Here is a 14,587-nt window from a genome sequence, read left to right on the forward strand (position 1 = left end):
ATCTCCGTAACGCTTTCGCGATTACTAAATGATCCTGTAACGAAGCGCGCTGCTCTCCGTTGGATCTTCTCTATATCTTCTATCAACCCTATCTGGTACGGATCCCACACTGCTGAGCAGTATTCAAGCAGTGGGCGAACAAGCGTACTGTAACCTACTTCCTTTGTTTTCGGATTGCATTTCCTTAGGATTCTTCCAATGAATCTCAGTCTGGCATCTGCTTTACCGACGATCAACATTATATGATCATTCCATTTTAAATCACTCCTAATGCGTACTCCCAGATAATTTATGGTATTAACTGCTTCCAGTTGCTGACCTGCTATTTTGTAGCTAAATGATAAAGGATCTATCTTTCTGTGTATTCGCAGCACATTACACTTGTCTACATTGAGATTCAATTGCCATTCCCTGCACCATGCGTCAATTCGCTGCAGATCCTCCTGCATTTCAGTACAATTTTCCATTGTTACAACCTCTCGATACACCACAGCATCATCCGCAAAAAGCCTCAGTGAACTTCCGATGTCATCCACAAGGTCATTTATGTATATTGTGAATAGCAACGGTCCTATGACACTCCCCTGCGGCACACCTGAAATCACTCTTACTTCGGAAGACTTCTCTCCATTGAGAATGACATGCTGCGTCCTGTTATCTAGGAACTCCTCAATCCAATCACACAATTGGTCTGATAGTCCATATGCTCTTACTTTGTTCATTAAACGACTGTGGGGAACTGTATCGAACGCCTTGCGGAAGTCAAGAAACACGGCATCTACCTGTGAACCCGTATCTATGGCCCTCTGAGTCTCGTGGACGAATAGCGCGAGCTGGGTTTCACATGACTGTCTTTTTCGAAACCCATGCTGATTCCTACAGAGTAGATTTCTAGTCTCCAGGAAAGTCATTATACTCGAACACAATACGTGTTCCAAAATTCTACAACTGATCGACGTTAGAGATATAGGTCTATAGTTCTACACATCTGCTCGACGTCCCTTCTTGAAAACAGGGATGACCTGTGCCCTTTTCCAATCCTTTGGAACGCTACGCTCTTCTAGAGACCTACGGTACACCGCTGCAAGAAGGGGGGCAAGTTCCTTCGCGTACTCTCTGTAAAATTGAACTGGTATCCCATCAGGTCCAGAGGCCTTTCCTCTTTTGAGCGATTTTAATTGTTTCTCTATCCCTCTGTCGTCTATTTCCATATCTACCATTTTGTCATCTGTGCGACAATCTACAGAAGGAACTACAGTGCAATCTTCCTCTGTGAAACAACTTTGGAAAAAGACATTTAGTATTTCGGCCTTTAGTCTGTCATCCTCTGTTTCAGTACCATTTTGGTCACAGAGTGTCTGGACATTTTGTTTTGATCCACCTACCGCTTTGACATAAGACCAAAATTTCTTAGGATTTTCTGCCAAGTCAGTACATAGAACTTTACTTTCGAATTCATTGAACGCCTCTCGCATAGCCCTCCTCACACTACATTTCGCTTCGCGTAATTTTTGTTTGTCTGCAAGGCTTTGGCTATGTTTATGTTTGCTGTGAAGTTCCCTTTGCTTCCGCAGCAGTTTTCTAACTCGGTTGTTGTACCACGGTGGCTCTTTTCCATCTCTTACGATCTTGCTTGGCACATACTCATCTAACGCATTATGTACGACGGTTTTGAACTTCGTCCAATGATCCTCAACACTATCTGTACTTGAGACAAAACTTTTGTGTTGAGCCAACAGGTACTCTGAAATCTGCTTTTTGTCACTTTTTCTAAACAGAAAAATCTTTCTACCCTTTTTAATATTCCTATTTACGGCTGAAATCATCGATGCCGTAACCGCTTTATGATCGCTGATTCCCTGTTCTGCGTTAACTTTTTCAAATAGTTCGGGTCTGTTTGTCACCAGAAGGTCTAATATGTTATCGCCACGAGTCGGTTCTCTGTTTAACTGCTCAAGGTAGTTTTCAGATAAAGCACTCACCGCGCAGTGAGACCTCCAGAGGTGGTGGTCCAGATTGCTGTACAAGCAGACAGGTGTGATACCGAGCAGCACGTCCGCTCGCTTTGGTGCATGCCTCTGTTCGTCGTGGCATTTGGTCCAGCTTGTCCCACTCCTCAACTGCGATTCGGCGTGGACCCCTCAGAGTGGTTGGTGGGTCACATCGAGCATAAACAGCCCTTTTAAATGGATGTTGAGGCGTGGCGCCTTTTATCGCTCCTGTCTAGAGTCTGTGTATCGGAAGACTGTGCTCAACGACAGATGATCTGAAACGGGTTCAGCCGAGTACGTAGTTCTAATTTTCATCTGGTAGAGGACAATAGCGGACAGGACAAAACGGAAAGAACTATGATGCTGTTAAGAATTTTCACCACCAGAAACCAATAGCGCACAGAGACATTCAAGAACCAGGTCAAGAGAATGTTTCTGTGAATTGTTCTGTTTATTTCTTGAAGACTTTTTGCTTATTTATGTTTGTAAATTTTTATGTATGCTTTTAGTTGTGTGAATGATGCGTGAATGTGGGCTAAGGTATATATGTAGATCATGGTTCTATTCGTGAACGTCGTACGACGGTGAATTTGGTACCATAATACACACATCAAAAAAACTTTTCCTTCACCTCGGTCCCAAGAGTTCCGGAACCTGTACAGAAAACTGGAATAGAGATCAACATAAACATCTTTTTCACTCCTTTTATTGCTCATGAAAACCACACATTACACGTTGTACCACCGCGCAGTGAGACCTCCAGAGGTGGTGGTCCAGATTGCTGTACAAGCAGACAGGTCTAATACGGAGCAGCACGTCCGCTCGCTTTGGTGCATGCCTCTGTTCGTCGTGGCATTTGGTCCAGATTGTCCCACTCCTCAACTGCGATTCGGCGTGGACCCCTCAGAGTGGTTGGTGGGTCACATCGAGCATAAACAGCCCTTTTCAATCTGTTCCAGACATGTTCGATAGGGGTCATGTCTGGAGAACGTGCTGTCCACTCTAGTTGAGCGATGTCGTTATCCTGAATGAAGTCATTCACAAGATGTGCACGATGGGAGCGCAAATTGTGGACCCTGAAGACGAATGCCTCTCCATTATGCTGCTCTAGTCGTCGTAGGATGGCTTTCACGTATTCTACAGTCGTTACTGAGCCTTCCATGACCACCAGTGGCGTACGTCGGCCCATCATAACGCTACCCCAAAACAGCCGGGAACCTCCACCTTGCTGTACTCGCTGGACAGTGTGTCTAAGGCGTTCAGACTAACGGAGTTGTCTCCAAACACGTCTCCGACGATTATCTGCTTGAAGGCATATGCGTCACTCATCCGTGAAGAGAATGTAATGCCAGTCCTGAGCGGTCCATTAGGCATGTTGTTGGGCCCATCTGTATCGCACTGCACAGTGTCGTGGTTACAAAGATGGACCTCGCTATGGAAGTCAGGAATGAAGTTGCGCATTATTCAGCCTATTGCGCACAGTTTGAGTCGTAACACGAGGTCCTGTGGCTGCACCCCAAGCACTATTCAACAGGGTGGCGTTGCTGTCAGGGTTCCTAACCCTCCGAGCCATAATTCGTAGGTAGCAGTCATCCACTACAGTAACAGCCCTTGGGCGGCCTGAGCGAGGCATGTCATTGACAGTTCCTGTCTCTCTGTATCTCCTCCATGTCCGAACAACATCGCTTTGGTTCACTGTGAGACGCCTGATCACTTCCCTTGTTGAGAGCCCTTCCTGGCACAAAGAGACAATGCGGAAGCGATCGATCATCGGTATTGACCTTCTAGGCATGGTTGAACTACAGACAACAGGAGTTCTGGGACCCCGGGGGTTGCAAAACGTTTTTTGATGTGTGTATGTTAAGTAAGTTTATGGTAAAAGAGAATCTGATTCTAGTGCAAATAAATATACTTAATAACCAAAATGTCAGAATGTTAAATATTTATTTCTGGAAGAAGTACCGTACAGTTCGAAAGTGCGTTATTAGTTGATTAGTTAGTCATGAAAAGCAAGGATTAACGCGGGAGAATAATGTTTTTCTATCGGCCTTAAAGAAAACTGACCAATCAGAACTGAGTATTCTTTGCGCGTCTTTTCTCTTGGAGATATAGACTGCTTACAGCAGTCTAAACTATCGGAGCCCAGCCTCTCAATGGTACGCTCGTGTGTATTATGAGCTCTGAAGGAAGTTATAATTTGCCGGTTTTAGTTGTGCTACATGCTTCACAAGTGTTTTAAAGTGAAGGCATACTTATGCCTGTGCGTTTTTTAGAAACTACGGATTGTTTAAGTAATTTTGTGTATGCGAAAAGACTAATTCCTTGTGGCATTTGGAGCAGATCGGTGGATAAAAACTTGAGGGCATTGGACACCGATAAATTTTATATTAATCGATCATTTTCATTTAAGAACAATCCGTGATTAGTAGCTGTTCAGATTTCGAGAAATACGTTACCAAAAACTTGCTAACGTGAATGAAAGTGTTTGTGCATGACTGTGTTAGGATTATCACGGGCTTGGCAGTGAACGTGTACACTATCAAGGCTCAGAATATACCGAAGTTTTGCCATTATTTCCACCTTTCATTCAAAATTAAGGCCTTTTCCCAAGTCTTGGAATAGTTACGTTGTATACAATCCGTTGCGAGTTGCAGAGCGGTAGGTTTCTGCTCTGCTTTTCTACCGGAGATCTGCTGCAACGAGTTCACAGGTAGGTGCAGGTAATCGACGAACTGAACCGCGCTCCTTCAGTGTCATCAAAATTTCGCCATCTGCATTGAGCATCAGTTCTCTTGCAGGTACTTTCTGGTTTTTCTTCTCTTCTCAGCTTTCATAAGGGTACTAATCAGTGCAGCCTTTATTACTTCTTGAAGATGTTTGCGTCACTTCAGGGTGAATCTCATAATTTCCTTCATTCTGTCTTCTGGCGGTTGATCATCAATACCAATATGGGCTCTAAACTGGTGCTGCATGTGGTAGGTCATTCAGTATATCTTTTAAATCTTCTCAATTCCATATTAGATGTTGTTTGTGTCAGTACCACCTATACATTTCTGAAATCTAAAAATGGTTCAAATGGCTCTGAACACTGTGGGACTTTACTTCTGAGGTTATCAGTCCCCTAGAGCTTAGAACTACTTAAACCTAACTAACCTAAGGATAGCACACATATCCATGCCCGAGGCAGGATTCGAATCTGTCAGACTGTACCGCCTAGAACCGCTCGGACACCGAGGCCGGCTTCTGAAATCTCTCTCATAATCCTTACCGGTGGGTTCGAAATGCGGTAATAGCGTGGTATATGTAATGTTTTACCTCCTATGCTGCATAAAATCCCCTCACATTTCTTATCTGGATTGCGAACCATTAACAGATAAAACTGCCCTGTGTAGGAAGTGGTTGTTGACTGCACTAGCGACCGCCCTTCCTCAGTGGAGTAAATACCTAAACTTTGATGTCAGTTCTACTATCACAAGGACGCAGCGATAACCTCTGCTAGATGTCGGAACAGGTCCGAGAAGGTCTATTGCAGGGATGTCTCGTAGACTTTTGAGTATTCTCAGAGAAATGAGTGTTCGATGGTTAGTTGTTATGGGTTTAGTCATCAAATTGTGGGAGAATGAACCCAATACTCTCCTTATTTGTCTGTACATGTTCGGGAAATAGGTTTATTCTCTCATTTTTGCATGAAATTATCGAGTCCCAAAGTGTGCGTGACCCAGGTGTATGTACGAAATGAATTTATATATTGCTTCTTACAATATGCGGACAACCAATCACTTTTTGGTGGGTTCGTTTATCTAAACAAAACACCATTCCCAGCAATGAAACACAGTTGGAAGTTGGCAGTTGATCGATCTCCCGCTTTTCCACGACAGCGTTTAGGGCTGGGCCTTCGACTTGTTGTTTCCCAGCATTACCAAGGATGCTTCAAACGAAATTAGCAAAGCTTACCTTCTTCATATACAGCACACTGTAATTAGCGTCCATGATATTATTTTCATTTTCTACTGCAAAAAAAACCGATAGGTGATTTTGACAACGCGTCTGATATTACATTTTCCTTCCCCAGAATTAGCACTATGTGAAACCGAAATTCCTGTAAATAGGTTGCCCAGTGAAAGAGTCGTTCACAGTCATTAAGAACTTCAAAGCCTTATGATATGTATATGTATAGATGTCTGTTGCCGTTCCTATCAATAGGTACCTAAATTTACTAAATGTCTAGACAACGGCAAGCGCTTCTAGCTCAGTCTCTGAGTAATATTTTTCGGCCTCACTCAAGACACGACTACCAATTGCAACTGTATCTATTTCTGAATCTCAATCTTGATCTTGCTTCATGAAAGAAATATACTGTAGACCTGATTTTAATGCTTCAGTGCACATGCAGAATTCTCTCCTCAAGTCCAGAAGAAACAATGTCAATGAGTTTACCAAATCTTCTTTTTACTTATAAAATTCTGGCTGCCCATCTTCCGCCAGTTTCGAACTCGTTTTCATCTGCAAAAGGAAGCCCATAGCGTGCGTAACAATCAAAACCCTTATGAACCGATTTTGATAATTCCTGAGTTCGAGAAAAGCAAATGCCAGTCACTTGGTTCATGGCAAACAACAGTTTACAGTGTCCTTTAATTTCTTCAGATCGGGCTCGCTACTATCTGCTGATGTGTCCCAGGAGTTTCTTCTCTTTTCAGCGATTCCATATTTCTCAACTGCCTCCAGTAAATGCCGCAAAATTTCGCTGTTTTGTCCAAGGTTTTTACCATAACCATCATGTCACAGACATACAACGTAATTCTGTCCTTCAGAGCTTCGTAAGTGGTGGAACCTAGTCCCCTGGTGAATGCTGATGACATGTTCAAACCAAATTGTAACTTTTGGAATTAGGTACAACTTCCGAAACATAAAAATACCATATAATGGAGATAATCTGGGTATAATTTTTTTGGCAGTAGCTTGCCTGCAGTCAATGGACGTTAATTCTTGTATCTGTGGAAGTGTTGCAGGAGGTCTTAAAGTTCCCAACCTGTATGTTTCAGGTTCCATTATAGAATTTATCTGCCGGGAGACGGGCCCCATCCTTCTATCTGACACACCATAGCGGACTGCGGACTGTTGAATGTACTAATAGCTTCGTGTACTACCTGCTCCTTCTGCATGGTCTTCACTTCGTGCTGTATTTTCTCTTTGTACACAAATGGTAGAGCGTGAGGTCTGCCAAAAAATTTACTGTGCGATTTCACTCTGAATTTGCACAAGAAGTTACATACCGTCCCTGGCGTATGTGAAAATTCCCTTGCGTGTGTCTTCACAGAGCGCACTCCAGCATGGTTCTCCCATCAGCCGATCCAGTGTGCTTTACTGTCTCTTTGACCTCTTCACCAACAGCTTCTACATGAACTTAATATCTCCTTACAAATCACACTGCAGCAACACCTAGGCTACACTCCTTAGTCACCTATCAGTTAACACTTAATAACCCTCCTTGCCTGCAATATTACCCGCGGAAAAACTCTCTCGTAAATGCAGAAAGTTAATCCCTAATACTGCGTCGGCCAGGAAACCTTGAAGAATCATTAAGTCTGCATAAAATTCTTGCCCTTGACACTGGACATCAACACAGAAGTGTTCGCATATTTCGGCACTTTCGCCTTTCACGACACCTCTGGATCTTATCTTCCAAGTTAGGAACACTGGCTATCTCCTCTCTTTTTCACAGATCTAATAAATGTTCTTATCTAACATGGAAAATTGACTCATGGTGTCTAACACTCACTGAACTAGCTTATCACTGAATTTTACGTTTACAGTCAGGTTATCGCGTACTTCTTTCTCTTCTTCTTCTACCCTTAATAAAATGTTACTGCAGGACAACTTCTATACATGGTGAACAATAATAAAACCAACAAAATGCAGGGACGGATTCCTGTCTGGAAATGGAGGGAAAAAAGGTCCCGCGAACATGTGTCCGGAAATGGACGATGTGCGCGCAACGCCTACGGATCGTTCCGGAACACAGTACGGAGCTGCATCGTATCCATGTCACAACAGATGTTCAAAGTGGCCTCCACGAGATTGCAGGTGATAGGGATAGGAACGGTTGTCATGAAGGATACACAAATCGCACTTTGGCTAACAACATGTTGGTGGACCACTTGAATGGGTCTTGCACTAGGGCTCGCCTCAATATCCTGAAGAAGCCGGTCCTCCAAATCTTGTGTACACACGATCGTATGCCTGAAAGGACCCATGATCAAATACACGCCAAAAAAGGGCTGGAAATGTGGTTTTCTGTTGTTGATATCTGTGATAGTACTTGTTTAGGTATGGCCATGCGGTGTCACGACCGTTTCCATCTGCTTGACCGTACACAAGCACCATCTCGGCTTGTTTCCGACATGAATACGGGAACATTTTGCTGCTTACAATTCTCTGCGTCAATCACACAGCCTGTAACATGCAAGGAATAAACGGTACGTGATCAGAGGAACCGGCATGCATCAGCGCTATCTAGCATGACAAGGGTACATCTCCAGACAAATGTTCATTACACATTTTTGCCTCCATTTCCAGTCAGGAATCCGTCCCTGCAGTGTTTTGGTGTAGTGAAAAGTGTTTTACTACGTTATTTTGGGGAACATACTTGTTATAGTTACGTACGCATCACAACATCTCAGCATGATGTGGAGAATGGAAGTGCTTGCCACACAGAAACATGAGAAGCTACCTGTAGTAATTAACATAAAAGTGATCCAGAAAATTCATGCACACCAAATGGAAAGAATGAATAAAAATGACAACCAACTGATGATGGCAGAGTGGTGCCGAAACGTGTTTGGGTACTGAGAAAAACGGTGTTTTGCATAAGTAGCGGACCTCACATCCAAAAATCTGATCACTGTACTGTTCACAGCAACTCAGCCTCTGCCCTACATTCCCGTTCATAACGAATCTTACTCCAGTCTAGTCTGAATGGTTCCAGGCGGAGCTAGTGAATGGAACAGATACCGTATGTTGAGACATAAACGACAGCCGCAGTTGACTTTCGTTTTGAAACATGTGGTTGCTGCGTTCACCAATATCACCTGGTACCTTCGAAGACTCATCTGAAGGTGGTCTTAAATTGACTGAACCCTGTCGAATTTTTAATACATGTTTTATCCTACCAAGTTTGTTTTAAATATTAAAGGTATGAGAGTATAGACTCAAGATGAATAATTATGTTGACCAGTAGAGGAGGTTAAATTCCAGGTGGACAGCGAACAGACTCGTAACAGACGAGGGTTATGTTACGTCGCACATGCTCTTCTGAAATATATCTGTCCCAAAATGCTTTCAAGATGAGCTCATGTGAGACCCTCCCTACGACTTTTTCGAGGCGCAGAAATGTAATTTTTAATAGCTATACGTTTATCGTTATTTTTCAATCAGCAGCTCCACTGTTTGTTTAGCATCCGTTTTACTAAAATGTCTCACAAAACACCTAGACCAGATGCTCATGACTTCCTTTGGTGATCGCGCGGTATCCCCCTTACTTTGTTTGGAAGACTAGCACATTAAAGGGCTACTTTTATATCTAATTGTCAGCACATTGCTTTGTTATAAACTCTTCCCTAGTTAAAATTTATAACTTGGACCGTTAAACGACTGACGAGACAACTCTACAAGTAGCTTTGTTGTGGAATTGTTGTGACGCTTCACACTTGCTCTTCTGCGCGGACGTCCATCCACCAGATGCCTGGCAGGCAGGTAGCTGCCGCCCCTGTGAGACTCGTGTCGGGGAGCGGTATGTAGGTAGGTGCTAGTTATCGAGTTACGGCGGACGTCCACCCTGTTGTGCGGCTGGAACAATGGGAGCGCCGAGCGCGGCGCGTCCTGTAGGGCAGCAGGCGCCCTTTCCGCGGCGGCCGCTGCTACGTCAGGTCAGGCACGGGTCAGCCACGCCGCGTGTCCGCCGCCGCTATTATGCGGTGGAGCTCAGGTACAAGTTGTTCACCGCTAACGCACCACTGTGACACGTCTGTGTTAACCCAGCTCGTTGCTCATTTTCCTATAGTCAGTGGACACCAATCCAACAGGGATTTCGTAGTTAGTTTTGGAGAGGCAGTTGACAAGAAAGTGAATTTATCGGAAATATGAATGCATCCTCGGAAGAAATATATACTGGTGCGTCATTTTTTGCATTCGATACGCGGAATACCATATGTCCCTATAGAAAGAAAAGAACTAAACATTAAAATTCAAGGACTAATAGGAAATTGCGTAATGAATGAGTACTACGCTAACCAAAGTCTGTGTTTTCCTGTGCTCTTTGGCTTTGCATAGAAAATTGACCGTTTCATTACTGTTCCAAGATTGCATTTTAATTATATAATGCCGAAACGGTTCCTTTGAAAGTGATATAGCTACTTCGTTTCCCATTCTCAACGATGCCCGAGTTTCTTCGTAAGGGGGATAGGACGTGAAACGGGCCGACTTGGAGCAGGAGAGGCAACACTGATCATTTTAATTTCCACTGTCTATACTTTTACAAATAAATTCGTAAAACTTTGTCAGCATGACCAGTAAATATTCAGAATTGACACTCTTAGATGTGGAAGTACGAAAACATACGAAATAGTTTTTTTTACATGTGAAGTTTCTTAATGTTTTTCACTTACTAAAGGTAGCATTTGTTTCTGTAGGTACACTTTTCTTCATAAGTAAGAAAGATTCTTCGATGAATTTTGCACAGCATTCAAACCATTTCTAAAGGTGTATGAAACTATAGAATTTTCCAAATCTATTAAAAACTGTGCTAAAAGTTGAGGTAATTAACTATAAAATTTGCGTATTTCTAACAATGAAGCATAAAATATAACAGTTCATTCGTTTTTTCATAAATTAAATAAATTTTAGAGTTTCATACACCTGTGAGTATGGTACGTATGCTGTGCAAAATTCATCGAAGAATCTCTCTAACTTATGAAGAAAATTGTACCTATAGCAACAAAAGCAGCCTTTAGTAAGTGAAATCATAAAAGTAAGTGAAATCATAAAAGGATGTTATATACATGGAAGAAGCCTGGAGATTCTGACAGGTTTCAGAGAGATTATATAATGGTAAGACAGAGATTTAGGAACCAAGTTTTAAACTGTAAGACATTTCGAGCAGATGTGGACTCTGACCACAATCTATTGGTTATGAACTGTAGATTAAAACTGAAGAAACTACAAAAAGGTGGGAATTTGAGGAGATGGGACCTGGATAAACTGAAAGAACCAGAGGTTGTAGAGAGTTTCAGGAAAAGCATAAAGGAACAATTGACAAGAATGGGGGAAAGAAATATAGTAGAAGAAGAATGGATAGCTTTGAGGGATGAAGTGGTGAAGGCAGCAGAGGATCAAGTAGGTAAAAGGGCGAGGGCTAGTAGAAATCCTTGAGTGACGGAAGAAATACTGAATTTAATTGATGAAAGGAGAAAATATAGAAATACAGTAAATGATGCAGGCAAAAACGAATACAAACGTCTCAAAAATGAGATCGACAGGGAGTGCAAAATGGCTAAGCAGGCATGGCTACAGGACAAATGTAAGGATGCAGAGGCTTACCTCATTAGGTGTAAGATAGATACTGTCTACAGGAAAATTAGAGACACCTTTGGAGAGAAGAGAACCACTTGTATGAATATCAGGGGCTCAGATGGAAACCCAGTTCTAAGCAAAGACGGGAAAGCAGAAAGGTGGAAGGAGGATATAGAGGAACTATACAAGAGCGATGTTCTTGAGGACAATGTTATGAAAATGGAAGAGGATGTAGATGGAGATGAAATGGGAGATATGATACAGCGTGAAGAATTTGATACAGCACTGAAAGACCTAAGTCGAAACAAGGTCCTGGGAGTAGACAATATTTCATTAGAACTACTGACAGCCTTGGGAGAGCCAGTCCTGACATAACTCTACCGTCTGCTGAGCAAGATATATGAGACAGGCGAAATACCGTCAGACTTCTAGAAGAATATAATAATTCTAATCCCAAAGAAAGCAGGCGTTGACAGATGTGAAAATTACCGAACTATTAGTTTAATACGTCACAGCTGCAAAATACTAACGCGAATTCTTTACATACGATCGGAAAAACTGATAGAAGCCGACCTGGGGGAAGATCAGTTTGGATTTCGTAGAAATATGGGAACACGTGAGGCAATACTGACCCTACGACGTATCTTAGAAGCTAGATTCAGAAAAAGGAAACCTACGTTTCTAGCATCTGTAGACTTGGAGAAAGTTTTTGACAATGTTGACTGGAATAATCTCTTTCAAAGTCTGAAGGTGGCAGGGGTAAAATACAGGGAGCGAAAGGCTATTTACAAAAATGGTTCAAATGGATCTGAGGTCATCAGTCGGGCTATTTGCAATTTGTACAGAAACCAGATGGCAGTTATAAGAGTCGAGGGGTATGAAAGGAAAACAATGGTTGGGAAGGGAGTGAGACAGGGTTGTAGCCTCTCCCCGATGTTATTCAATCTGTATATTGAGCAATCAGTAAAGGAAACAAAAGAAAAATTCGGAGTAGATATTAAAATCCATGGAGAAGAAATAAAAACTTTTAAGGTTCGGCGATGACATTGTAATTCTGTCAGAGACAGCAAAGGACTTGGAAGAGCAGTTGAACGGAGTGGACAGTGTTTTGAAGGAAAGATATAAGATGAACATCAACAAAAGCAAAACGAGGATAGTGGATTGTATTGGAATTAAGTCGGGCGATCCTGAGGGAATTAGAAGTAGTGAAGGAGTTTTACTATTTGGGGAGCAAAGTAACTGATGATGGTCGAAGTAGAGAGGATATAAAATGTAGACTGGCAATGGCAAGGAAAGCGTTTCTGAAGAAGGGAAATTTGTTAACATCGAGTATAGATTTAAATGTCAGGAAGTCATTTCTTAAAGTATTTGTATGGAGTGTAGCCATGTATGGGACATGGACGATGAATAGTTGGGACAAGAAGAGAATAGAAGCCTTTGAAATGTGGTGTTACAAAAGACTGCTGAAGATTAGATGGGTAGATCACGTAATTAATGAGGAAGTATTGAATTGGATTGGGGAGAAGGGGAGTTTGTGGCACGACTTGACAAGAAGAAGGGATGGGTTGGTAGGACATGTTTTGAGGCATCAAGGGATCACCAATTTAGTATTGGAGGGCAGCGTGGTGGGTAAAATTCGTAGAGAGAGACCAAGAGATGAATACACTAAGGAGATTCAGAAGGATATAGGCTGCAGTAGGTACTGGGAGAAGAAGAAGCTTGTACAGGATAGAGTAGCATGGAGAGCTGCATCAAACCAGTCTCAGGACTGAAGATCACAACAAAAACAACAGTAAGTGAAAAAATGATAAAATTTCGCACCTAAATAAAATTATTTTGCTATATTTTCGAACTTCCACTGCAATGGGTGTGAATCCTGAATCCTTCCAGGTGACGCTGACAAAGTTTCATGAATTTATTTGTTAAAGTACAGGCACTGGAAATTAAAATGTCCTGTGATGCCTCTCCTGCTCCAAGTCGGTCCGTTTGACGTCCTACCCCCGTTAATCGCTAATGATCTGTTCTCGTTTCTCTTTTCTGAGTTGTACGACAGCTAACGAAATAAGAAAGATCTGAAAGTTGAATATCTCGTAGGCACATATGCGACACGCTGATCTGTTCCACACAAAATTGCTGCGCTGAACTGCACTTACGCAGGAGTCGACTCCGTGACTGAGAGAGAGACGGCAATTCTGGTCTTGAAGAGAAAGCAGTTCCAGTGAAGTCTGAGGTCGTTACGGTGCACAGTATCAACTGCTCAGGAGCTGTTTCGCTCTCCCCTCATGTCTTGTAGACGTCGTTTCTTTAATCAAAAGTCATTCTTAGTGCACTTTTGGGCACAGTGACGCTGTATATGCTCCATTTTAATGAAAATGAAGGTGAACTTTACTTGTCAGTGTGGCTCAGAAGAACAAGCTTTGGCTCCACTCGTGGGTGGAACATAGCGCCACGTGCGCCAGATAGGCAACTGCCCACAAAGAGCAGGAAATCCAGGTTTAATCTATGGCCTTCAAAAGCCCAGTTTCGACAGTGAAACTTGGTGCAATTTCTTTCTCACTTCCTCACCCCTCTATGTAATTGATTTTTTCAGTGATGGATAACTTACCGAAGACCTTGCTTGTAGGTTTGTATTTTGGCTGCTCAAGAAAAGATCTACTTTGCAAGTCCCATCGTCGTCACTCTGAATAGGCCTGCGTCGGTAGTTCCTTCTTCTAAAGAAAGACGAAGGCTGTTTCCAAAATTTTCGTACGTTGCGCAATGTTCTTTATTAACTCAGGAACGTTGCGTCTCGCCTAGTTACGTCATCATCAGGTTATGTTACAAAATCAACTAATAACTGCCAACAAATCATTCCTACTTATGCACTTTGTGAATGCGGAGTGCGATTCTGTTCACAGTTTGCGCGAGGAATCCTGTTCTCTGCTGCTGTGCTTGTCCTCGTCTCCATGAGGTTGCTTTTCAGTACGTTTTATGCAGAATAAAAATTTCTGTGATTGATAGTTTTTGGCAAAACACTTTTGATTTTTTAA

The sequence above is a fragment of the Schistocerca americana genome, chromosome 5, assembly GCF_021461395.2.
Source record: "Schistocerca americana isolate TAMUIC-IGC-003095 chromosome 5, iqSchAmer2.1, whole genome shotgun sequence".
NCBI classification, from domain to species: domain Eukaryota; kingdom Metazoa; phylum Arthropoda; class Insecta; order Orthoptera; family Acrididae; genus Schistocerca; species Schistocerca americana.